The sequence below is a fragment of the Podarcis liolepis genome (assembly GCF_965112155.1).
Source record: "Podarcis liolepis genome assembly, chromosome: Z".
Classification (NCBI taxonomy): domain Eukaryota; kingdom Metazoa; phylum Chordata; class Lepidosauria; order Squamata; family Lacertidae; genus Podarcis; species Podarcis liolepis.
The window spans coordinates 13,034,723-13,059,664 of NC_139570.1; the positions used below are offsets into that span (position 1 = coordinate 13,034,723).

Sequence of the window (24,942 nt, forward strand, 5' to 3'; positions counted from 1 at the left end):
TAACGGAATAGGTTGAATGCAATATACCCAGTGGTGGCTGGTGCTCATTGCGACTCATGCAATGTAAAGCAGGGAAACCAACAGTAGTCAAAGCTTGAGCCAACATCAAGGGGAAACCTCTTCTACTAGGGTTACTTAGGCCTCTTCTACTAGGTCTACTTAGGCCTGAGACTAAGAAGAATTATGGAATCAATTACAGAGTTGAAGGGAACACAAGGGTCATCCAGCCCAACCCTTGCAATGCAGGAATCTTTTGCCCAACGTGGGGCTCAAACCCATGACTCTGAGATTACAAGTCTCATTTGCAGCCAACTGAGCTATCATGCTGAACGGAAGAATACAGCCAGGACCACTGCCTGGGCTGGTTGTAGGAAAGAAGGCATGGTACTTGGTGGGACCAAGATAGAGGTTGGTGGGACAGGGCACAATTTGCCCTAATGAGGAGTGGTATACAAATAATAATAATAATAATAATAATAATAATAATAATAATAATAATGACTATCCTTCACCACATACACCTGAAACAATGATTTTAGAGCCCTGTGACTGAAAGCTTCCCTGTGTGCATGTCTGTATCCAGAAAATAAGAACAGGGCACTCTAGAGACACATTTTGAACTTGAAAAAACAAACAAAACTTGGATAGACATCTGGACTCTTGACTATTCAGCTATTAATGCCACTATCAATGTGTATATTTCTGTTAGTAAACTAGTTCCCAGATTTTAAGTGTGATGCTATAGCTTTTGCTGTCAAACAAAACTCTTTTCCTTCTCCAGATGGAATGAGTGCATACTTGGATCAGACCCACTAAAGCCTAATCATAGCTAGGAGTGGGGAAGAAACCTGATTCAGGTCACATTTAAAAGTGCCATTCAGTGGCTCCCCCAAAATTCCTTCTCAGCCCCTGAAATAGTTGCTAAGCAAAGGAACTATAGTGGGAGGGCTGGCATCGCAAAAGGCACAAGGAGGGAGAAAACAGGGTGGAGAAGCCTTAAATACCAGGCTAGTCCATTCCTTCTCATTGGAGGATTAGTCTCTTTTGGCTACCAGATCCCCTCCCAGAGGAAGGGACCACTTTGAATCTCTCTGTGTGTGTGTGAGAGAGAGAGAGAGAGAGAGAGAGAGAGAGAGGGAGGGAGGGAGGGAGGGAGGGATATATCTGCCCTCACTGTGAGAAGGAACATAATTTTGAGGGGATATTTATAAAGACCTTTCACACAGAATGCACTCTCAGGCACACACCCACTCAGAGACGCCAGGTTGATGACACTAATATCTTAAATGAGAGCATCTTGAGCATGTTCTCACCATACGAGGTGAGTCAGACATCTGAAAGAAAGAGGGCCCTTTCACCCTTTTTTGGCTCTATTGTCCGTCATTGGTGGATGATCTTGTCTAAAATATGGACAACAACAAAAATGCCCTTGATTGGACCTGATTAATAAGTTTCTTCCTGCAGTCTCTGATCCTCTCTCTTCTGCTGTTATTGTTCTCTTATTAACATATGCTTATACTCTTTTTAAAAAGTCCAATAAAAAGATGGGGTTGTGTTTTTTCCCCCAGCAATGGGTGTGGCAGCATCATAGCATGGGTTGCTGGTACCTGTAATGGGGCAAGTGTTACACACACACACAACCCCCCCCCCCGGTGGACTGGGCAGCTGGGGTAGTGGCACACACCAAGGGGTCTTACACAGGCTCTTCGCCTGCTACCTCCATCCACCTGCCCACTAGTCCAAGCTGCCCGCTGCCAGGGCTATGTGCCTGTTGTGGGGGGCGCCTGATTGTGGCCCCTCAAAAGTGTGTGCCTTGGGCCACGCCCCCCTCCCCCCATGCTACGCCCCTGAGTGTGGCATCTACTATATTGTCCTTTCAGTAGCAGACACAGCCCACTTTTATTTTCTCAAGCTTTTCAGACGTAATTCTAATTTGTGCCATTTTTTTAAAAAAAAATGATTACCAAGCTATGGAATGTGTTCATACCTTACCTTTCCTTTCAACAGCTCAGCAATATACAGCTATTACTTGGCGTTGTCATTGCAGATCCTGGAATGCTAATCCAGCACTAATATAGATGTGTCTCGCACATATGGCCTACGCTACATCGATTTAGACAAGCATTCATCATGAACTAATTAAAACTCTCTTTTCTGCTTAATTATTGGTCTCCAATGATATTAGATGAAGACAATGTATATCTCAAGAAGTTGACAGGCGTGTGCACTCTGGAAACAGTGATAGCTGTCATACACTTGGTGATTTCAATTTTCTTTCAAAATTATGCAGGAGGAAGCACTTCTGTAATGCCTTGAGAGAGAAAAAATTAAATAAGAGAGAGAGAGAGTAGAGAACAGCTGCTGATATTGATTCTATGAATCTGAAACTTTATGAAACCATAGATGGATACATTTGACAGAAGCATATTTCTGGAAGACTTTCAGACTTAAGCAAACAACATCTGTTAATATTGACTTTTGGAGTGGGGTGGGGAATTACATCGGAATTTTTCAGAAGAATTACAATCAGCAATTGATTGAAAAATATGTTCCAGTGCTGTAGAAAAGAGAGTATAAAATACAAAACAGAAGGTTAGAGGGTCTGATTTCTTTTCAGTGTATAAGATTACACAGCAGTTGTATTTCACTCTAAATAGGCCATTGAAATAAACAATGACTCACAGCAGAAGTCGAACCATATCTACTTAGAAGTAAATCCTGTTGAATGTAGTGCGGCTTTCTCCTAGGTAAGTAGGGTGAGGATTGTAGCTTGACTGTCTCTTGTTAGGGACATTTCAGGAACTCTCGGCTGGATTTCTAATATTTTGGAATTACTTGATCTTGTTTCCAAAGCATTGTTAATGCATCAGGAATCATCCATTATTCTAATTTTCTTTACAAAATAAATAAACAAACCTGGTATTTGTAGGAAGTTCTGTGCATTGAGCAGTTTGCTATAGTTTTCTTCTCCTTCCTCTGATGTCCTCAGACCAGAGGTTCCTCCTTAAAGCTGCAGAAGGGGAAAACATGCTGGTTGTTGTTGTTGTTGACGACATTATTGTTGTCATCGTCATCTTGCTAAAGTGGCTATTCTTACAAAAAAAGGGAAAAGATTATTATTACTTTTTTAAATTGCTGAATTTACTTTGCTTCCCATCCACATATGTTCACAAAAAATAGTACAGTGGTACCTCAGATTAAGTACTTAATTCGTTCTGGAGGTCCGTTCTTAACCTGAGACTGTTCTTAACCTGAAGCACCACTTTAGTTAATGGGGCCTCATGCTGCTGCTGCGCCGCCAGAGCCCGATTTCTGTTCTCATCCTGAAGCAAACTTCTTAACCTGAGATACTATTTCTGGGTTAGTGGAGTCTGTAACCTGAAGTGTATGTAACCTGAAGCGTATGTAACCCAAGGTACCACTGTACAAAGGCTAAAGACAAATGCAGTGAGGTTTGAACCTGGTACTCTCTGGTCAAAACTCCTGGCATCAAAACCTAGTACCCTTGGGCAGCTTTTGGAAGTTTAGCATCCTAGCAAAGACCACCTGCACTGTTGCTTATCCTGGACCCCTGGCTGTAGGTTTCCCTACACCTGAGTGACTCCCAATTGATGGATACCCCATTGGTCTGACTGAATTTAAGGTAGTTCTCTGTATTTCATATTAGGTATTTGTGAGCACACTCCTAACAACAATTCAAAATACAAAATGTATGGCAAAATGAGACTTCTCTCGGGGAAGAGAACCAGAATTAAAGCCCAGAATTAAATTTAAAATATTAACAGATGCGAAAGAAAGAGGGGGCTTTGCCCTGCCAGACTTAAAGTTGTACTATGAAGCTGCAGCTTTCTGCTGGTTGAAAGATTGGATACTTCTTGAAGACACGGATGTACTGGATTTGGAAGGTTTTAATAATGCATTTGGATGGCATGCATATTTATGGTATGATAAGGCTAAGATAAACAAGGCTTTTAAGAACCATATTGTCAGAAAATCAGTTTTTAATGTCTGGTTAAAATATAAAGACTTACTGGAGAATAAAACTCCGAGGTGGTTGTCACCCCTAGAGGCTAAGGCCCGAAAAGGAGCCAATATGGAGGCCAATTGGCCAAAATATTGGGAGATACTAGATAGAGATGGTGACAATTGGAAATTGCAGAGTTTAGAGAAAATGAGAGACAAAGTGCGAGACTGGTTACACTATGCTCAGATTAAAGAAGTGTTTAGAAATGATAAAAAGGTAGGATTCCAGGTGGAGAAGTCAAAGTTGGAAACTGAACTGTTAGAACCTAAGACTAAAGTACTTTCAAAGATGTATAACTTGCTGCTGAAATGGAACACACAAGACGAAATGGTTAAATCGGCAATGATAAAATGGGCTCAGGATATTGGGCATAATATTATGTTTGAAGATTGGGAAAGGTTGTGGACCTCTGGGCTGAACTTCACTGCATGTAATGCTTTGAAGGAAAATGTAATGAAAATGATATACAGATGGTACATGACCCCAGTTAAACTGGCTAAAATATACCATTCGTCGGATAATAAATGTTGGAAATGTAAGGAAAATGAAGGAACATTTTTTCACCTCTGGTGGTCTTGTCCTAGAGTGAAGGCCTTCTGGGAGATGATATATAATGAGTTAAAAAAGGTGCTTAAGTACACCTTTACTAAGCAACCAGAGGCCTTCCTCTTGGGCATTGTCGGTCAGAGTGTGTCAAAAAAAGACAGAACATTTTTTATGTACGCAACAGTGGCAGCAAGAATACTGATTGCTAAGAATTGGAAGACTCCAAATCTACCCACTCTGGAAGAATGGCAGATGCAGCTGATGGACTATATGCAACTAGCTGAGATGACCGGCAGAATTCGAGACCTGGGAGAAGAAAGGACGGAAGAAGACTGGAAGAAATTTAAGATTTATTTACAAAAGTATTGTAATTTGGTTGAATGCTGACTGGGATGTCAGAATAGAAATGATTGTCTACCACTAAACTGGATTTAAGACTAAATTATATGTCAATGAACAAAATTATGATTATGGATAAAATGATAATTTGTTTGGAAACAACTGTATAATGATGTAAGTGTCTGCGGGAGGCGTGGGGGAGTCCAAAGTAATAATGGAAAGATGCTATACAATTAATGTTGTTTTTGTAATATGCTTTTGTACTGGGAAAAAACTTTAATAAATATATATTTTAAAAAAAAAAAAGAGAACCATCTCTTTGAGAACTGCACCTAGCACAATAATAGAGCTCCACTGAATTTGGCAGTTCCTTTTAGGTGTGTTACCTACTCAACCATCTGGATGAAGTAGGTTAAAAAATATGGGGCTAGGACATGAAAAAATAAGCACATAATACATACACTATGCATCTCCTGTCTGTGCCCATTTTGGTCTATGTTGCCAGCTACACATTCCTTATGAAGTCCACAGCACTTCTGTCACCACTTGATATATGCTGCCTCACCATGTCTAACATTTGTCCCTTTCTGCTGACTGAGAAATGTTCGTTTTGGTGGCAGATCGTTTAAAGAGCCTTGACACTGATCACTTGTTTTGAAACATTTCCTACTTCCTGCAAATCTGGGATAACTGTCAGGACAACATTGATGGAAATCTGTCTTTGGTGTGATGACTCTTGGGAGCTTTGCCTTACAGCTACAGCAGTTTATTCTGCTTCCACAACACACGCACACACACAACTATTGGATACAAGGAGTTGAGCCAATGATCACATTTTATCTAGATGAGCATTAAGATCATTTGCAGATCACTTACATGACAATGGAGGATGGCTAAGAAAACTAAGCAGCTGGGGTGCATGTTTTGTACATTTTCATTCTAAACATAGGAAGCTGCCTTCTTCTGAGTCAGGTCGTTAGCCATTTGTGTACTACTTACAGTAATTGGCAGTAGGTCTTCAGGAGTTCAGCCAAGGTTCCCTGCCAGTCCTACTATAAAGGGCTGGGGATTGAACCAGGGTATATTTGTTGCCCTGCCTAGATACACTAGTAATTGGACTTTAGACCTTCTGAATGCAAATCAGATGCTCAATAACATACCCTCCAACATTTCTCCCATGAAAACAGGGATGTCCCATTCCATAATGATGATTTTACTGTTTATACCCTGTTGTGACGTGGGGTTTGTGATTTCAGCTCTCTTGACATAATATACTGGAGACAGTTCTCTAGTAACACTTCTTTATTAAAGCAAACAAGACTGAGACCTGATGAGGGGAAAGCTACATTTATAGGGACAGGGGACTAGCTAGAAAGAATACATTTTGGAGGGAACAATATCAGGCAATCACAGTCCTGCCTTTTGGAGGAAACCAATAAGACAGAGGATCCAAATACAGCAGCTTAAATGAACCAATAGTAGCTGTACCCCTTGAAACCAAAAGGCAGTTACTTTACCCTAATGCAAATACAGACAATAATAATACAGATATAAAATCCTTTGACTCAATACACAACATACCCCACACATCTTGCTAAGTTGCCCCAGCCACTCTGGGCAGCTTCCAACATATATAAAAACATAACAAAACATTAAACATTTAAAAAACTTCCCTATACTTGATTGCCTTCAGGTGGTTTGGGAGTCAAATAATTCCATACCCTCCAACATCTGTCCAATGAAAATAGGGACATCCTACCATCCCCTCCAACATTTCTCCAATGTCCTAAGGAAAAGCTGGACATTCCAGGATAAAATCAGAAACTGGGACAGCTTCTCTAAATCAGGGACATCCCTGTAAAATAGGGACAGTTGGAGAGTCTGCAATAAATGAAACGGCTGCATTTTCATGTGAACATATTGAGTTAATATTAAAGCATTTTGATGGGGCTAAATGAAAAATTGGCAGGTTGTTTCCACTATCATTTTCAGGATCAGCAAACAACAAAGAAAAGAAAAGAGAAAAACACCTTTGCCTTTGAGTGATATTTTAGGAGTGAAATTGAAAGGGAACAGGCATGCAAATACTAGGCCTTGTCACCCAGAAAACAGGTTTGACTGTAATGAGGGTGAGTCCCAATACAAACCAAGAGACATTGGCCATTTCTCAGGGGAGTTTCTCAGGGGTGGCACCTACCTGGTATAATGTCCCTGCAAGTGTGATCTATCAAGTCCAAACACTATGCTTTATGGAAGCTTCAGGTCAGGGTGGTGAGATGTAGTGAGGCCCTCAGGCTGAGAAAAAGTTCATCACCAATGATTTAGATACGCTTTATTCAGGAAGAGTTTTAGTGGAGCATTTCTCCCATTTTATGTGCTGTTAAAGCATGTTCTTCTTCATAGAGAGCATGTGTTGCGGTGGGGTCTGACAGGCCACCCCTCTGTTGCTGGGCGGGTTAGTATGGATGACCATCCACAGTGATTGGGCAGTTGGGTTACTGGGCAAATTTTGGTGTTGCCATTTAGGGGGATGGACCAAAGGTTATAAAATCAAGTCACGCAGCACTGACTGGGCTCTTTTGCTGCATGCATCAGATCACCCACCCACGCTCCCTAATCTAGGGCTATTGCGTTGACCTTGCTATGCCTGTCATGGGGTCGTCTGCTTTTGGGGCAGGGGCCTGGTAGGAATTTTGTCCATTTGGCTGATTGGCTGGTGCCATTTGGTTTTTGCCCCTGGATTCCTTTAACGGAATTCCCTAGCAGCAGCAACAAAAATGAGGGGCAGGCACAGCCAATCCATAATCTCCTCCACCAAAGAATGAACCAATGCGTAACCGCCAACCTTACAAAGTTGTGACGATTTACTGTATGGTAGGCAAAAACCAAACGACACCAGCCAATCAGCCAAGTGCCAAAATTCCTACGGGGCCCCTGCTCCAAAAACAGATGACCTCTAGACAGGCATAGCAAGGTCAAAAACACAACCTTAAATTAGAGGGAGGGAGGGAGGAAGATCTGCTGCATAATACGAAAGAGCCCCTTAAATAGCCCCTTAGTTGCCAATCAAACCCCAAGCGACAGAAATTTTCCCCCAGCAACAAAGGGGCAACCAATGAGATGCGGAGGTCATCCAAACGGGCCCACCCCAGCAACAAGAAGGCAGTTGGGTGATCTCACTGCAACATGTGGCTCTTCATGATTTGAAGGACATGATTTGCTTTAATTTAATATATTGTTTGATGTTTGGTGACTGGGAGTGGCTGCCGGGACCACATAACACATCCTGAGAGATCTGCATTGGCTCCCAGTACATTTCTGAGCACAATGCAAAGTGTTGGTGCTGACCTTTAAAGCCCTAAACAGCCTCAGTCCTGTATACCTGAAGGAGCGTCTCCATCCCCATCGTTCAACCTGGACACTGAGATCCAGCGCTGAGGGCCTTCTGGCGGTTCCCTCAGGGAACCAGGCAGAGGGCCTTCTTGGTAGTGGTGCCTGCCCCATCAGATGTCAAGGAAATAAACAACTATCTGACTTTTAGAAGCCATCTGAAGGCAGCCCTGTTTAGGGAAGTTTTTAATATTTAATGCTGTATTGTTTTTAACACTCGATTGGGAGCCACCTAGAGTGGCTGGGGAAGCTCAGCCAGATGGGCAGGGTATAAATAATAGATTATTATTATTATTTAATTACTGTTAGCTATTATTATTATTATTATTATTATTATTATTATTATTATGAGCTTCTTCTCCTTTATTTCTTTGTCTGGTGAGTTCCAGCTCTCCGGCTGGGGATAAAGGCTGTTTCAGAGTGAGGGCTTCATTTGCCCTTCTTGATGTTGTCACATAGCAAACATCCAAGACTGGAAGGATCAGGTAATAATGAGTGACCAGCAACATCCCATCTAGTGTGTTCATAAGTATATTTACTGTGCAGCAACCTTGGAGCCAGCCAAAAAGCCTTTGAAAAAAGCCCGGTTGTTTCAAATCATTCTTACCGTCTTAAAATCCTTTAGCCACTTATTTGGGAGTAAATGATAACTTTGAACTCAACTGGATTTACTTATCGGTAGATGTGCATAAGATTTTGCTGTGGGCATTTCAAATGCTCTAGCTTTTAATTGTGCTTTTCTCTGCTGTTTGTGTCTGTGTGTGCATGTGCCTATGCACACATCAACCATCAAATAAAAGCACAATAAAAAGTCAGACATTTTAAAACAATTTGTCATGTTCTAACCTTGTTAACCACCTATAAATCACTGACAAAAGACCTTCGTTTGTGTGTGTGTGTGTGTGTGTGTGTGTGTATTTATTTAAGCAAATAAACAATTTGCTATCACTGATTGACTCCAGCCACTAGGTGCCAAAGAAGCTTTTTATTATTAATAATATTATTAATTATTATAATAATATTATTATTATTGATATTATAAATCTATTGCTACCTACCTTCACACAGAACTTTAATTGCATGTTAATTTACATCTATGTCTTACATTTATAGCATATTTAAAGCATACTGCTTTCCAGAAAGAAATGCTGGGGAATGTCATTTACCCCTTACAAAACTACAATTCCCGGCATCCTTTTTTTGAAAAAAACTACAGTTCCCAGAATTCAGAGAAGCTATTTTCTTTGAATGTTCTTAACTGTATAGTATGGAATGTGGGTTTATTTGGGGGGTTTTTTCCCCTTTGTGGCTACAATGGTTTTTGAAGAAAAAAAGAATAGGCACATTTTATCTTTCAGAGCAACTATTCAGAATGCAGGCATATATATACATACCAGGTTTCAAAAAAGAAAGAAAAAAGCAGCAAAAGAAACAATAGCTCAACAACAAACCAGCCAATGTATTTTAGCCCTGTAGAGAACTTGATCCAAGTCCAATTGAAAAAGGCAAGATTAATCCTGTTTAGTGGGCGTAAAAGTATTTCATTGCATTTAATTACGTTTGTCTAGACATTTATGGGATGTAACTAAGTTGTCGAAAACGTACGACATCAAACTGCTGTGTGTGCTTCGTATTAAAGGGCCTCCTTTTGGCTCAAGAACAGTGAAAAGTTATTTTTCTGAAAACAACTTCTGAGGCTACAATGAAAAACATGATTTCCATTGTCAAAGGCTTTTTTTTCTGGACAAACTCCTTTTTAAACTTAAACAGATGCTTTAAAAAATATATGCGCTGAGAAGCTGGTTGAGATCTATGGAGGGATCACAACACATATGTGTTAAATGAGTCTTGCTTAATATGAACAAAGCAATTCATTATGTTTTACCCTGTTTTCCTAAGGGAAACAGAAGGAAATATGGTCACATAGAAATGCCAAAATAATCTGCTTCCTTTTTAAGGCTCAGCTAAACAAGGTTTGAAATAGACATTCTGAACGGGGGGTTGTTAGGCAAACAGGACTCAAATCATCAATAAAATGCAATTTTCTGCCATCTTGAATATTTTCCTGTAGCTATCATAAGCAATGTCCTCCTCTACATGTGTGCACACATAGGAATCCAAACTAGCGGCACCTAGATTGAGGATTCTTTAGGAATCCACTTCAACAGCCATATCTCATGATTTGTAGACGAAAAGTCCTATAAATGCTACATAAGGCTGGAAATACCTTTTTATGAAACCTGCTAGACAGTGTAGAGCAGGAATAGCCAACATAATGGCCTTCATTGTGGAACTCCTGTTCCCATCATGTCTCATTGTGGCATCTGAATATAGACTGCATTTTTAATCAAGGCATATATTGGCTTATATCTTGATCAGGTTCCTAAATTAAAGAGAGAGTTTAAAGATTTTCAAAAGTTTCATGCCAGGCAAGAAGGCCAGCTGTTTAAAGAACACAGGCAATGTTTTCCTCCTAGACAAGGGCCCCCCCTTGATTTATAGCAGAAAACAATTCTCAAAGTCGTAAAAGCTGGAATTACAGACTGTGAGGACACTGACCCTACATGTTACAGAAGATAAACATAATTAGGAATGAGTAAATAGTAAAATAAAACCGTTAAACTTGAGCCACAGGACAAAAGGCCAAGAGCACATGGAAACAAAGCAACTGGCTGGAGAAGGGGGGGGGAATGTAAACAGGGGAAGAGGCTTTTTTCCTATTTTATTTTGAGGCTGTAAACTGTTCCTTCCTTGTTACTTTTAGGAAGTTTATCCTTCTAAAAAGCTATCTATGATAATGTATGAAATATGCTGGCTTGAATGTAATTATGCAAAGGATCTAGAAAGAAAGAAATGTTAAATTCTTATTTCATAGAGTCATATTGCTGTAGGAGACCAGGGGGGCAGATGAGCCTAGCCCCCTGCCAGAAATGAGACGCCAATTGAGCACTCATGACAAATGGCTGTCAGGCCTTTGTTTAAAGACCTCCAAAAGGAGATATTTCATTGATGATGCATGAGAATATGAACCCAAGGTCTCTGACATCTGTTCAAGATAAAATTTTAAAATTATTAACCATCTGTTTTGGAGGGCAAGGAGGGCAAGAGGTGAGCTGGTAATTAAGATTCCTTGTTGAGACACATGTAAGATATATTACTACTTATTTGTCATTTATAGATGTAACAATATATAGCTCTTTGTGTTCCATATAAGGACAGGAGGATATGGGTATATCTTTTAAGATTGGTTATAGCAATCAGCCAATAGAAATTTCAATCAGGCTGATTGAACAGAGGCAGCCACAGGAGGAGCAAAGGGGGCTGGATTAAGGGAATATAAGTGCTGGCCATAATGGCAGGAGGCCAGGCCAGAGCTTGGTAACCATATACCACTGTGCCTCTCATTTATTTGTCTGACAAATAAATTATTATTTTAATTTCTCTGTTGCTGCGTTGAATATTTCATTCCAGCTAAGCGTTAACCACAAGCAGGGTGCTACATTTTATGGTGCCGTGACTCGGATAAGTGGTCTGCTGGAACGCAGCCCCTTCGCCTCACTGGACGGGGTACAAGAGAGAGGACAACTGTGCCTACCCAGCACGCACTGGAAAATTTTTTTCCAGGGGAACGCAGCAGTCTCGTCTGTCTGATACCCTGCCCACCGATGGCGACGGACCGGGGGGGAACCAGAGAAATAAACAGGGAACCAGCTAAGGGTAAGTGCACTAAGGGGTTTTGGCCCTCCAATTAATTGGGAGGAAGAGAAGTCCTGATCAAACTTCTGCGTCTCAGTAAAGGGGAACTGAGTACGCTAGGTGGCTGGGTACATCAGATGGTGATCTGGTGTAGGGAAAGGGAAAGTTGGGAGGTAGTGTGTGGTGAAGTATCTAGCGCATTGCATGTGTGAGAAAGTACAATGTGTAGCTGACCTAAGTGTGGAGTGAGTACTACTTCGTTTACCAGTAAGGTGTGTGTGTGAGTGACTGAGTGGATACTTCACAGGGCCATACAATGGGAGTTGGGGGTTCAAAGGGGGGAAATACACCTTTTGAATGTATGTTAAATAATTTTAAGAAAGCCTTCTCAGGGGCATATGGAGTCAAAATGACGCCAGAACGCTTGAGAACGTTATGTGAACTAGAGTGGCCAAAAGAAATTACTGAATGGCCATTTCAAGGAACCTTTGATATAAATTTAGTAAGCAAACTTTGGTCTAACATCACCAAAGAAACTGGAGGGTGCCCAGAACAATTTTCATATATAGATTCTTGGCTGAGCACATTAAATAAAAATCCTCCATGGATAAGGGAATGCAAAGTCCAACGATGCAAATTATTGGCTGTAAAAGTCAAAGCTAGGAAAGGAATCTTGCCAAATAAACTCAAACCTATTTTTGAGGGACCAGAGGAAGAGGTGCTTCCACCCTATGCTCCACATCGAAGGGAGCCTAATCCAAACACTCCACCAGTTGTAACCCCAAGGCAAGAAAGTGGAATGAATAATGGGGCTGGAGTCACAGAACTTGATTCCTTGATAGATTATGATAAATATCTTCAGGAGGCATTGGAGTCCTATAATGAAGCCCAAGCAGAAGTGGTTATTCCACCTGTGAGTCCCAGTAGAACTCCATCTACAGTCTCCTTTAGTGGAACAACTGATTGCCTACCCCAAACCCCTGTACATCCAAGTCCTAGAGAATTATTACAGAAGTTACAGGGAGACCTTAATCGGTCAGCAAGCAATACAGCCAGGCGTATAAAGCTGCTAAAAGAACGCCTTGGGACAGATACCATCCCCTATGATTTGAGGCCCCTAGAGCAAAGCGAAGAAAAAGGTCACGTAGTAGCCCCTCTTAGAAGAGTATTTGATGCACTTGAGGAGCCTGTGCTGGTTAACGGGCAACCCGGACCACGGCCACCTCGAACTTCGACCCTGCAATATATTCCATTCACAACTACGGATCTGATGAATTGGAAAACACCCCATCTTTCGCAGAAAAACCTCAGGCTATGATGGACTTGGTGACTTCAATAGTAAATACTAATAGTCCTACTTGGACAGGTTGTCGCCAGCTCCTGAATACTCTCTTCACCACTGAGGAAAGGAGAGACATAATTGAAAAGGCACAGATATATTTGCGTGAGCAGGCCAGAGTGGGAAATATTTATAATATTGACCGTCATCTCCAGGAAAACTTTCCCTTGGAAGATCCTAATTGGGATCCAAACAATGCAATTCACCTGGCCAGGCTTACCACCTATCACCAGACGCTTGTGCAAGGTATCTGCAGGGCATGCCAGAAGCCCACTAATATGTCTAAAGTCTCAGGAGGGTAGACGTGTTACCCATAACACTGTTTCGTGTTCGGTGCGCACCCACAAAAAGACTTAAGTTGTCACCTTTTGAGCTCCTGTATGGGAGGCCGCCCTCCTTTGTTCAGGATATTCCAACTGACCTCAAACAAATAGGAGACCATGTGACACAGGGATAAGTGCAATCTCTCTCCCGTGTTTTTGTCTCTCTCCCGTGTTTGTTTGTTTTTTTATCTTAACAGGTGGGCCCTCGAGCGCACGCCGTGCAGCATTGCCAAGCCGATTCATCAGCTCCAGGCTGGCATAGCATATGGGTGAAAGAGTGGAAACGTGATCCACTTGCACCTAAGTGGCGTGGACCTTACACCGTCTTGCTCTCTACTCCAACAGCGGTGAAGGTAGCTGAGGTGACCCCCTGGATTCATCACTCCCGTTTGAAGAAGTCCGAAGGCAGTTGGACGTGCAAAGGTGACCCCTCTAATCCTTTAAAACTGACTCTCTCCAAAAACCCCTGTATCTAGCCCTACGGGGAACGGGCTAGGTCACGGGCAACATTAGACGACCAGCCTGCTGCAGCCACAAACCTGGAAGCTGGCTGACCTGCGCACGCCTGAAGCTTGAGGAGCGTCTGAACCAGCGACTGTGAGAGGGAAGATTCTCTTATACAATTGATTGACTGCCCCCTTGTGGAACAATTATCAGGGATATTACACATTGGGGATCCTTGGGATATATGTTTTGGTCTTGGTGGTTCCCCATTCCTGTCACTGGGGGAATTATATTGGGACTAATATTTATGCTATCACAATAAGGTAATCTTTTGTGGAAGGAATGCATATGCTAGACATCAACATGATTTTATTATTAATCCTGATCCCTTGGGAAGAGGAAGGGTCCTTGAATCTGACCAAATTTGCTAAATATGGATTCCGCTATGACCACAATATGTGGGTAGGTTTAGCTGAAATGGTAGCCAGTGTTGCAAATAGGACCAATTGCCTTGTTTGCTCTCTTGGGCCAGATGATTCAGAGGGAGGTATGCCCTTATTACCGATACCATTAGATGCCATTGGTATGGTAAGCGAAATACCACACCAAACAGAAATACAGAATTTCCCCGGATGGAACTCAACTAAACCATTACGAGTTATACCTGTACAAGGGGAATTCTGTGTACATAAATCATCAGATGCAGCTGATCCTCCCATGGTAGGCTCTTCTCATTGCCACTATACTTGGGATTATATTAAGAATACCTGGGCACACGGTACTACCTATCGAACTCGGAATACCTTGCCCTGTGCACCTCCTTTTATTCATGCATGGAAAGTGGTATGGAACATAACTGTGACAGAAAAAGGCAATCTAACATACCGCACTGTGAACTCTCTACCTCTTTTGCTATTTCGCCTTCTGTACTCCACGTACCAAAAACCTCAGACCCGATGGTTGTGGTGGATATGTGGAGAATGGGCATACAAGAAACTCCCTTCCAAATGGAGTGGGACTTGTTTCCTGGGATGGGTATTACCACCAATGTGGATTATGCCCACTAGTTCAGCTAAGCGAACACGAAGAAACGCTGATATTTCTCATATAGCAGGAGGAAGTACCCAAAGTTGGAGCGGTACTGATGATTGGCCACCAGAGCGCATTATAGCTTATTATGATCCTGCCTCCTGGAATCCTGGTGAGCTCATACAAGGGGCACGGGATCCTATTTATAATCTAAACAGAATAATTCGATTGCAAGCAGTAGTGGAACTTGTAACCAATGTAACGGCCCAGAGTTTGAGACTTATTGCATAACAGCTGGATGAAAGTAGAGCCGCTATTTTGCAGCTGAAAATGGGAATGGATTATGTACTTGCCAGGCAGGGAGGCCTGTGTGGAGTCTTGAACTTGACAGGGAATGCCTGTTGCTTTAACATTTCTGATAATGGTGAGGCAATCCGTGTGTTGGCCACAAAGATGGAGAATATAGCACATGTCCCAGTACAAACATGGGAAGGATGGGATATGGGATGGCTAACCAATTGGTTACCCAATGTCACAGGACTCAAAGGGATACTATTGTCTTGCTTGTTTTTCTTGACAGTAGTAGTGATGGTTTTATGTATGATGCCATGTATCATTTCATGTTTTAGAAGTACAATTAGCAAGATGATTTCGAATGAAACTCTACCTCATATCATGGCCCTATACAGAGCTTTAACTCAGGAAGATCAAGCTATCAAGGACGCTTGGTAGCAAGGTCCTTGAGCTTGAAAGGGGGGAATGTGGCATCTGAATATAGACTGCATTTTTAATCAAGGCATATATTGGCTTATATCTTGATCAGGTTCCTAAATTAAAGAGAGAGTTTAAAGATTTTCAAAAGTTTCATGCCAGGCAAGAAGGCCAGCTGTTTAAAGAACACAGGCAATGTTTTCCTCCTAGACAAGGGCCCCCCCTTGATTTATAGCAGAAAACAATTCTCAAAGTCGTAAAAGCTGGAATTACAGACTGTGAGGACACTGACCCTACATGTTACAGAAGATAAACATAATTAGGAATGAGTAAATAGTAAAATAAAACCGTTAAACTTGAGCCACAGGACAAAAGGCCAAGAGCACATGGAAACAAAGCAACTGGCTGGAGAAGGGGGGGGGGGAATGTAAACAGGGGAAGAGGCTTTTTTCCTATTTTATTTTGAGGCTGTAAACTGTTCCTTCCTTGTTACTTTTAGGAAGTTTATCCTTCTAAAAAGCTATCTATGATAATGTATGAAATATGCTGGCTTAAATGTAATTATGCAAAGGATCTAGAAAGAAAGAAATGTTAAATTCTTATTTCATAGAGTCATATTGCTGTAGGAGACCAGGGGGGCAGATGAGCCTAGCCCCCTGCCAGAAATGAGACGCCAATCGAGCACTCATGACAAATGGCTGTCAGGCCTTTGTTTAAAGACCTCCAAAAGGAGATATTTCATTGATGATGCATGAGAATATGAACCCAAGGTTTCTGACATCTGTTCAAGATAAAATTTTAAAATTATTAACCATCTGTTTTGGAGGGCAAGAGGTGAGCTGGTAATTAAGATTCCTTGTTGAGACACATGTAAGATATATTACTACTTATTTGTCATTTATAGATGTAACAATATATAGCTCTTTGTGTTCCATATAAGGACAGGAGGATATGGGTATATCTTTTAAGATTGGTTATAGCAATCAGCCAATAGAAATTTCAATCAGGCTGATTGAACAGAGGCAGCCACAGGAGGAGCAAAGGGGGCTGGATTAAGGGAATATAAGTGCTGGCCATAATGGCAGGAGGCCAGGCCAGAGCTTGGTAACCATATACCACTGTGCCTCTCATTTATTTGTCTGACAAATAAATTATTATTTTAATTTCTCTGTTGCTGCGTTGAATATTTCATTCCAGCTAAGCGTTAACCACAAGCAGGGTGCTACATTTTCACTGGCCATGATGGTTGTTGAGGCTTAAGGGAATCAGAATCCAGCAAGATCTGAAGGGTACCATGTTGACTACTCCTATTGTAGGCAGTACAGAGCAAAATGGGCCAATGGTCTGACTCACAACAACAACAACAACAACAACAACAACAACAACAACAACAACAACAACAACAACAACTATTATTATTATTTTCTATACCTCCCTTTGGAGTATAAACAAACAAACAAATAAATTATACAAGTCGTTTTTTGTTTTTATACTGTGACTTTGTAGGTTATATCCAGCAGACAATTCTGATCCACTGACCAAGTAGGCATACAAAGCCAGGCTGCAGGTATTTATATAACAAGTCTGGCCATTCCTGAAGCTTAATTGTGCCTGCCTGTTACTAGGCACAGTAACAACCAACCATATTCTCTTCCCATGCCTTAACTTGTGCCTTAATTGAGAGGTTCAGACGTATGTCACAAAAGCCTGAGTAGGTTCCATAAGTTTCCTAATTCAAAAACCGGATAATCAACATCCTGTTCAGTTAACATCTCTGTGAGTCAGAGTTCAACATGAAAGGCATGCGCTCTTTCTAACTTAATGGCAGAGCAGATTTCATTCCATGAGGCTGCTGAACAGAGGAAAGATAAGAAGCACTTCTATCTCCTCTAGTAAAAGACCATTTGTCTTTGGTTTCCCACAAAACTGTCACCTAGCAGCAGCCCCCACCCCTGCTTCCTTACATATCCATTTTTCTTTGCATGGCATGTCTCTTGCACTGTAAGCCTCAGGACAGGTAAGTCTCTGGCTACAGATTTTTGTAAGCCACTTTGGGAGCCATTTCAGCTAAAAATCAGAGTTAAAACATTTTAAACAAAATGCATTTTGGGAATGATCTAGGACTTTGCCTTGCCAGTGGATTCCAGATTGTCTATCTAGTTTCAAAAATACTGTGATATGAATCATACCTAGATAATGTTAGGGACTAGACAATCTGTTTCACCTGGGTTGTGAAGAAGGGCAAATTGAAAATGCAGAGGTGAGAGGCTAGCTGGCTGATTGATGTTCAGATGATTCAAATTACAAAGTAAAAAAGCAGAAGATGAAGGCTTCATAAACAAGGCAAGTTGGGGGAGGATATGTTGTTGTTGTTTAGTCGTTTCGTCTTGTCCGACTCTTCGTGACCCCATGGACCAGAGCACACCAGGCACTCCTGTCTTCCACTGCCTCCCACAGTTTGGTCAGACTCATGTTTGTAGCTTTGAGAACACTGTCTAACCATCTCATCCTCTGCCGTCCCCTTCTCCTTGTGCCCTCAATCTTAGGGAGTGTCAAATGAACATCAAAGAATGCATGCTTGTCAGTAGTGGGGAAGCATCCCAAAGCTTTGACAAGTCCAGCCATTTGAACATTTTAAAACAAAAAGCCAAATTATCTCTCAAATCCTAATCAAAAGAGTATTTTGGACTGAATGGTAAGGAGGATATATGAATTATGTATTAGGTAATTATAATTAATGCTATATATAGTATCTTCAATGCGCAACTTTCTTTTAAAAAACCACCCCTTTTCATCCTCCCACAAATCTTGTAAGATAGGTCATTTTCTATTTTACAAACAGGGAAATGGAGGCTAAGAAACCTTGAATTACCCAAGGCTAGCCAGTGAATCAGTCTGAGGCTTGAATCCAAGATGTTTAATATGTGCGTAATGGATTGTTTCCTATCACATGAAAGTAATCTCTATGTCTCATACTAACGGCTAAGAAAGAGTATGATCTCATGGAAGGTTGATGCACAGTCTCAGGAGGAAGCGACAGACATAGACTATTGATCAATACATCTACATTGAGAAAATATCAGTAGCTGGTAAAATATTTGCATCTATAAAATCACATTCTTCCATCTCCATTTCTAATGAAACATTGTAACAGGGGCTGGGAAGATCATTGTCTGAGATCCTAAAGAAATGTAGACATTATATAGGCAGAGGATTGGTTTGTTGAAGGTGGCGATGGGGGGGACTCCCACATTGTTTATGTCAGGGGGAGCTGCAGAGAGATAGAGAGGCAATTACTAAAGTCCAGGAGCTGCATTGGAATTGATGGTTGGCCTGTCTCAAGAAGTAGCCCAGGCATTGGACTTCAGATGTTTCAGACTACAGCTCCCATCAACATTGACCATTCCCATGCTGACTGGGACTGATGGGAAGTTGGCATAGCTCCATTGGAAGAGCATGAGACTCTTAACCTGAGGTTTGACCCCCATGTTGGGCAAAAGTTTCCTGCATTGCAGGGGGTTGGAGTAGATGACCCTCATGATCTCTTCCAACTTTACAATTCTACAATTCTATTTATTGCTATCTTATGGTCTCAACATTTGCCCTTTTAGGCTTGTGAATATGGCTTACATCTATATCTAATCAGGGCTAGGGAACCTCAGCCCTGAGGGCCAAATGCAGCCTTTGGAATGCACTTTGGCTTTGTCATCTTCTTAGGCCACATTACTCACCAGCCCTTGTTATCTCCTGAGTGTTTTTGCCTGGCTGGAATGTGTCCTTAAGTGGGTTCCCTAAATGAAGATGTGTAGATGAACATTTGGCCTCTGTGTAGCTAGTATAATGATTACTGTAGAAAGGAAAGAGTCCCTGGAAGGTTTCTAGGAGGGAATGCAGTCCTTCTGGCTTCCTGTCTTTGAACGAGGGCTCATTCAAACTCCCTTTTGCACCACACAATCTGTGGGAAATCTGGTGGCTGTTTGTGGTAAAACAGGTTTTTTCAGGGGAAATTCTGGGACCAAAAAATAAAAATGAAAAACACCCACATTTGGACAAAGAGCTTTAACACTCAGAACTGTGTCTAGAAATGCAACCTCAAAGAAAGTCTGGCTGAGCCCTCATAGCTATCATATTTGCTTCACCTATAGAGATTTCTGGCTCAGGTGAACTTTGGGTTAGGCACAATAATTTCTTCGATGTTTCAGTCATTGGTTTAGGACACACATTTACTTCTTAACTTCTCAGTTCTCTGTTTCTTTCCCCTTGCTGCCTGGAGTAGCAGTAGACTGCCTTTGAAGGTCTCCACATGTACTGTCGGTAAATCTTAGTGCTTTAATTGCATTCATCTGGGGACTTGTTATTGTAAGATTTAATAGACTTTGGGGTGTTTTCTACCGCTGCTTTAAATGCGTTGGTGCCATCCTGCTTGTAGTGAGATTGAGGAGAAAAATGGGACCTATGGGAATGACGCCAACAGTCTGGTGACTAAAGAGATTCAAGATTTTTGCCTTTAAGTGCCCCCTCAATGACCAGCAGGCTCTACAGGGGGTGGTATGACTCACTCAAAGCCTTGGAGACGAAATATCCAGTGATAGCGAATTATCTTGGCAGAGGGGATATTCATCACTATCTTTGGATAGACCCCCTAAACCAAACAAGCTTTATTTTCTCCTGTACCCTACCAAGAAAACAGCTGTTGTTATTTGCAATCTAGCTGGTCCAGTAATGCTATTTACCGAGTGCTCGTTAAATGCTTCCATAATTATTCACAGGGACATAATGAACAGAACGACACATTGAAAGTTTATGGGCCGTGATAACTGCCCAAGCATATTCTGCTTTTGTTGTAAGCTGGTGACTCATTCTTCTGTTTATGACAAGGAGCATTGGGGATATCTGAGCAGCTTTGACTCAGTCTGTGGAGTTGCATTGTGGTTCCTGTCAGTTCACCCACTGCCCTTCGTGGGGTCAGAAAGTGCGCCTGACTCATGACACAATATCTGAGCTGAGCTAAAGTTCCTCAGATAACTTTTTTTCCCTGAAAGAAAAAAACACCCTTTTTCATTCCCCACACCCCAGAAAAAGGAGAGCACCTCATAGAATCTCCTTTGTATGTGTGGTGGGCTCCATTCCCTGCCCTGACCCCCCCCCCCCAAAAAAAATCAGAGATATTTTTCAGATTCAGATGAAACCCAAACCAAATTGGACAATTTGAGTGGACTTGGGCGTGGGTCAACCCATTAGGAGCTACCCAAGGCTGCCAAAAGGACAGCCAGTCAGGCAGCAGAGGGAAGTAGGAGAGGACAGTAGCCTCTGGAAGTTTTGCTTTGCCGGTGCAGCCAGAAAATCTCTCAGAACTGTCTGGAAATCCATTGGATCCATCAGCCTCTGAGGGTGGACCATCCTCATAGGTCCCCCACCACTGCAGAGGACAAAAGATGTTATAAGTGTAAATCTTATCAGGAAGTGATGTGACAAAGAACTTATGTCAATATCCCCCACTTTCAGATCACTTTCTTCCTGCCCAGTTGATGACATAGAGTGTGCAAAAAAAAAAAAACCCTACACTTTTGACATGGGGTGCCATGCATCCGGATATTTCAGCAATTGCTACCCAGACACTGTTTCCAACAGCCGAATCTGGGCTGTGTCCAGGAAATTTCGGACATATGGCAACCCTATGCTATGCTCCTCAATGGTCATGCATGAGTTGCCTCAGCACTCACTACCCTACTGTCTAAGAGCAGCCAGTCACTCATGGTCTGAGTAGGAATTTGCTTTTTTAGTTCTTTGGCTGTTGACTGGATTGGCAGGAAGGATATAGTTCTCCATCCCATCCTATCTCTTTATCTCAGGAGGACTGGCAGCTGGTATAAGGTGGTGCCTAAATAGTTTGGTTGGTCCTGACAGCAAGGCATTGTGGGAAAGTCTGTTATTAATTCAACTGATCCCCCCCACACACACACATTTGGTCACAAGGGGCAAACACAAGGCTCATCTGTCCATTCCTAATATAAACAGTGTTTTAGTGTAACTGTGTGATTAACCTTCACTGCTGACCTTAATACTGTTTGCCTTTGTACGTGCAGAAAACCTGCAACATATTTGCATGCCATAATAAATATGTGGCCTGTACTTTTACCTGAGTACCACAGTGGGCACAGCTGGAAGGGACCAGATCCACCCTGGTCACTCACCCAAGTCTCTGTATACAGACCAGATCCTGTAGCACTCTGCATCTGATACAATCAGATCATGAATGAGGGGCGTCTTACTCTGAGCTGATCTAGCATTCAGCAACAGCAGCCACAGACCCAAGGGCCGGCTGATAAGACAACTAAAATCCCCCAAGTTACCTGTCTGTGCTGTGTACCACTTACCAGGCCTACCCCCACATTCCACACCATGCCTCTCCCTACCCTGAACCACAGCAACCGCTCCCACCCTGCTCTCCCCAAATGCTGCTATGCTAGGATAGCCATATTTCAAAAAGTGAAAATCCGGACATCTGTCCATTCCTAATATAAACAGTGTTTTAGTGTAACTGTGTGATTAACCTTCACAGCTGACCTTAATACTGTTTGCCTTTGTACGTGCAGAAAACCTGCAACATATTTGCGTGCCATAATAAATATGTGGCCTGTACTTTTACCTGTAACTGGTTGGGTTGTTTTTTTTTTAAGACATCAGAAGCTTCTTGTGCCATCTACCCCAAAGGAAACTTATTTTTATGAGAGTTCCTTTGAGGCTCGAGCCACTTGGGGAACAGGAAGCAGAAGACATAATTAATATTTTGAAGGAAAGATAAATGGATGCAGAAAAAGAGATGTTTTCAGAGAAGAGCACAGAGCAGATGGAGAGTTGATGAGGCAAGAAGATGCCATCTTGAACCTCTATCAAGTTAGACAGGTGGCAAGCTGCAGTGTTAGGACCTGATCCTGTAAAGTGCTGAGAGGGAAGTCTTCTGTTAACTGGGACATCTTTAGGTAAGTTGGGAGATTTAGGCATAGTTTCAGTGGTTGCTCAGCACCTTACTCATTGTGCACCAGCAAAATGGGTTTCTGTGTACATGTGAGGACATGATATTATTTCTGCACATCGGCATCCATCATGAACTGTTACAGGGATCTGCTGCAGTTGTGCATGCAACAGGATTTGAAAGGATGCAAGAATTCCCCCCCCCCAACCTATAATACCCTACCTTGTTCTGTTTCGGGTAAGATTTCCTCAGCTCATCAATCTCCGACCTGCTCTGACCTCCTCTCACCTCAGCCTTTTTCCTGAAACATCTGAACTGGGAACCTGTAAACATATGGCAGGGTGATAAGAATGTGAAAGTGGATCCAGTGGGTGTAATTCTGTTTTCCCTTAGATACACTAAACAAATGTGGGTGGAAGAGCACTTCTAAAATGGGCCTCTTGGTCGTATAAGGAGTTTTCCTCCTCAGCTTGGCTCACTTTTAATATTAGCACAGGAAGAAACCATATACAGGTTCAGAGCACAGGTTCATCCGTCTGCTGTCTACACTTGCTGGTAGCAAATCTCCAGTGTTTCAGGCACGGAGCTATGGCCCTTCTCCAAAGATGCAGACCTACATGAAGACACCAGGGACTGAACTACAGACTTCCTACATGCTAAATAGATGATCTACCACTGAGCTAAATGTGACTGCGGCTGCAATGAGGCCAGAAGAGTTCAGTTCCCTTTAGCTATGTTCATTTTTATGTGTTTGTAAAAATGCTGTAAAGATTTGTGTGGTGCTACTGTAACATACTCGGAGGGACACAGGTGGTGCTGTGGGTAAAACCACAGAGCCTAGGGCTTGCCGATCAGAAGGTCAGAGGTTTGAATCCCCACAACGGGGTGAGCTCCTGTTGTTTGGTCCCTGCTCCTGCCAACCTAGCAGTTCGAAAGCATGTCAAAGTACAAGTAGATAAATAGGTACCACTCCAGCGGGAAGGTAAAGGGTGTTTCTGTGCACTGCTCTGGTTTGCCAGAAGCGGCTTAGTCATGCTGGCCAAAAGACCCGGAAGCTGTACGCTGGCTCCCTCATCTAGTAAAGCGAGATGAGCGGCGCAACACCAGAGTCGTCCACGACTGGACCTAATGGTCAGGGGTCCCTTTACCTTTACTGTAACATACTGGCACCATAATGTGTGGTTTATGGCCTTCATGGAAAAATTGACACAGAAAATGAGAGTTCTGCATGGGACTCTATTTCAACATGGTGTTCTTTTATTGTTTATGTCAATAATAAAAACAGCAGTCAACATCTTCCTACAGATTACACAAAAATTGGAACACTTAACTTTATAATTTTATGATCCTATGTTTACTCAAGTCTGTATTCTCTATATCGAAAATATTTTTCCTCATTCTTAAATGTAAATGGCTGTCTCCTTTTATTTTGTCTCCCATTAAGTCTTCTCTTTAAATTGTTTCAACTGACAGAACATTGATAGTTTCCTCAGCATTTTAGCTTTGATGTTCCCCTGCTGCATCTTTCTTCAGACCCCCCCCCCAAAAAAAAATCAAATATATGGTTTGCTCAGGGCAGAGGTGAGGAGGAAATTGGCCTGAACTAAGGATGGGAGAGAAATTAGGTTAAGGTCTCATTTAAATCCAAAGCTATCAAATTTGCACACTTTCCTCTAACACATTTTTTTTAAAAAGGTAAACGTTGGTTGGCGGATTGCATAGAAAAAATTGAGCTCCGCTTCAAAATTTGCCCTTTTTTTAAAAAAAAAAAAAAATTCCTATGTAATCCACAGCCAATGTTTACAAAATAAATAAATAAATAAATAAATAAATAAATAAATAAATAAATAAATAAATGCATATGTTAGGGGAAAGTGTGCCTTAAAAAGTATGTATTGGTGGGAATTACACACAAAATGCATATTAGGGAAATATATATGCCAAAATATATAAACATTAGTCAAAACTGCATATAAAAGTGTGCCTGTTAGAAGAAACTCACAGTAAAATGTTGGTGATTTTACACACATTTTCTAAAAAGAAAGAAGAAAGAAGCATATTGATGCAAAATGTGGAGAACTGCATTTAAGATTGGAAAAATTAGAGAAAAAGGGGGCACTGAAAT

At 41.8% G+C, this 24,942-nt stretch overlaps 1 long non-coding RNA gene across 1 annotated transcript; it reads right to left on the reverse strand.

The window, feature by feature from the left end:
- Nucleotides 1-1,882: 1,882 nt before the first annotated feature.
- Nucleotides 1,883-23,136, reverse strand: LOC310698924. Its single transcript, XR_014521826.1, has 3 exons — nucleotides 23,040-23,136; nucleotides 2,917-3,010; nucleotides 1,883-2,311 (listed from the first exon to the last, which is right to left on the reverse strand). It is a non-coding gene; the product is annotated as an uncharacterized lncRNA (long non-coding RNA).
- Between the last annotated feature and the right edge of the window lie 1,806 nt (nucleotides 23,137-24,942).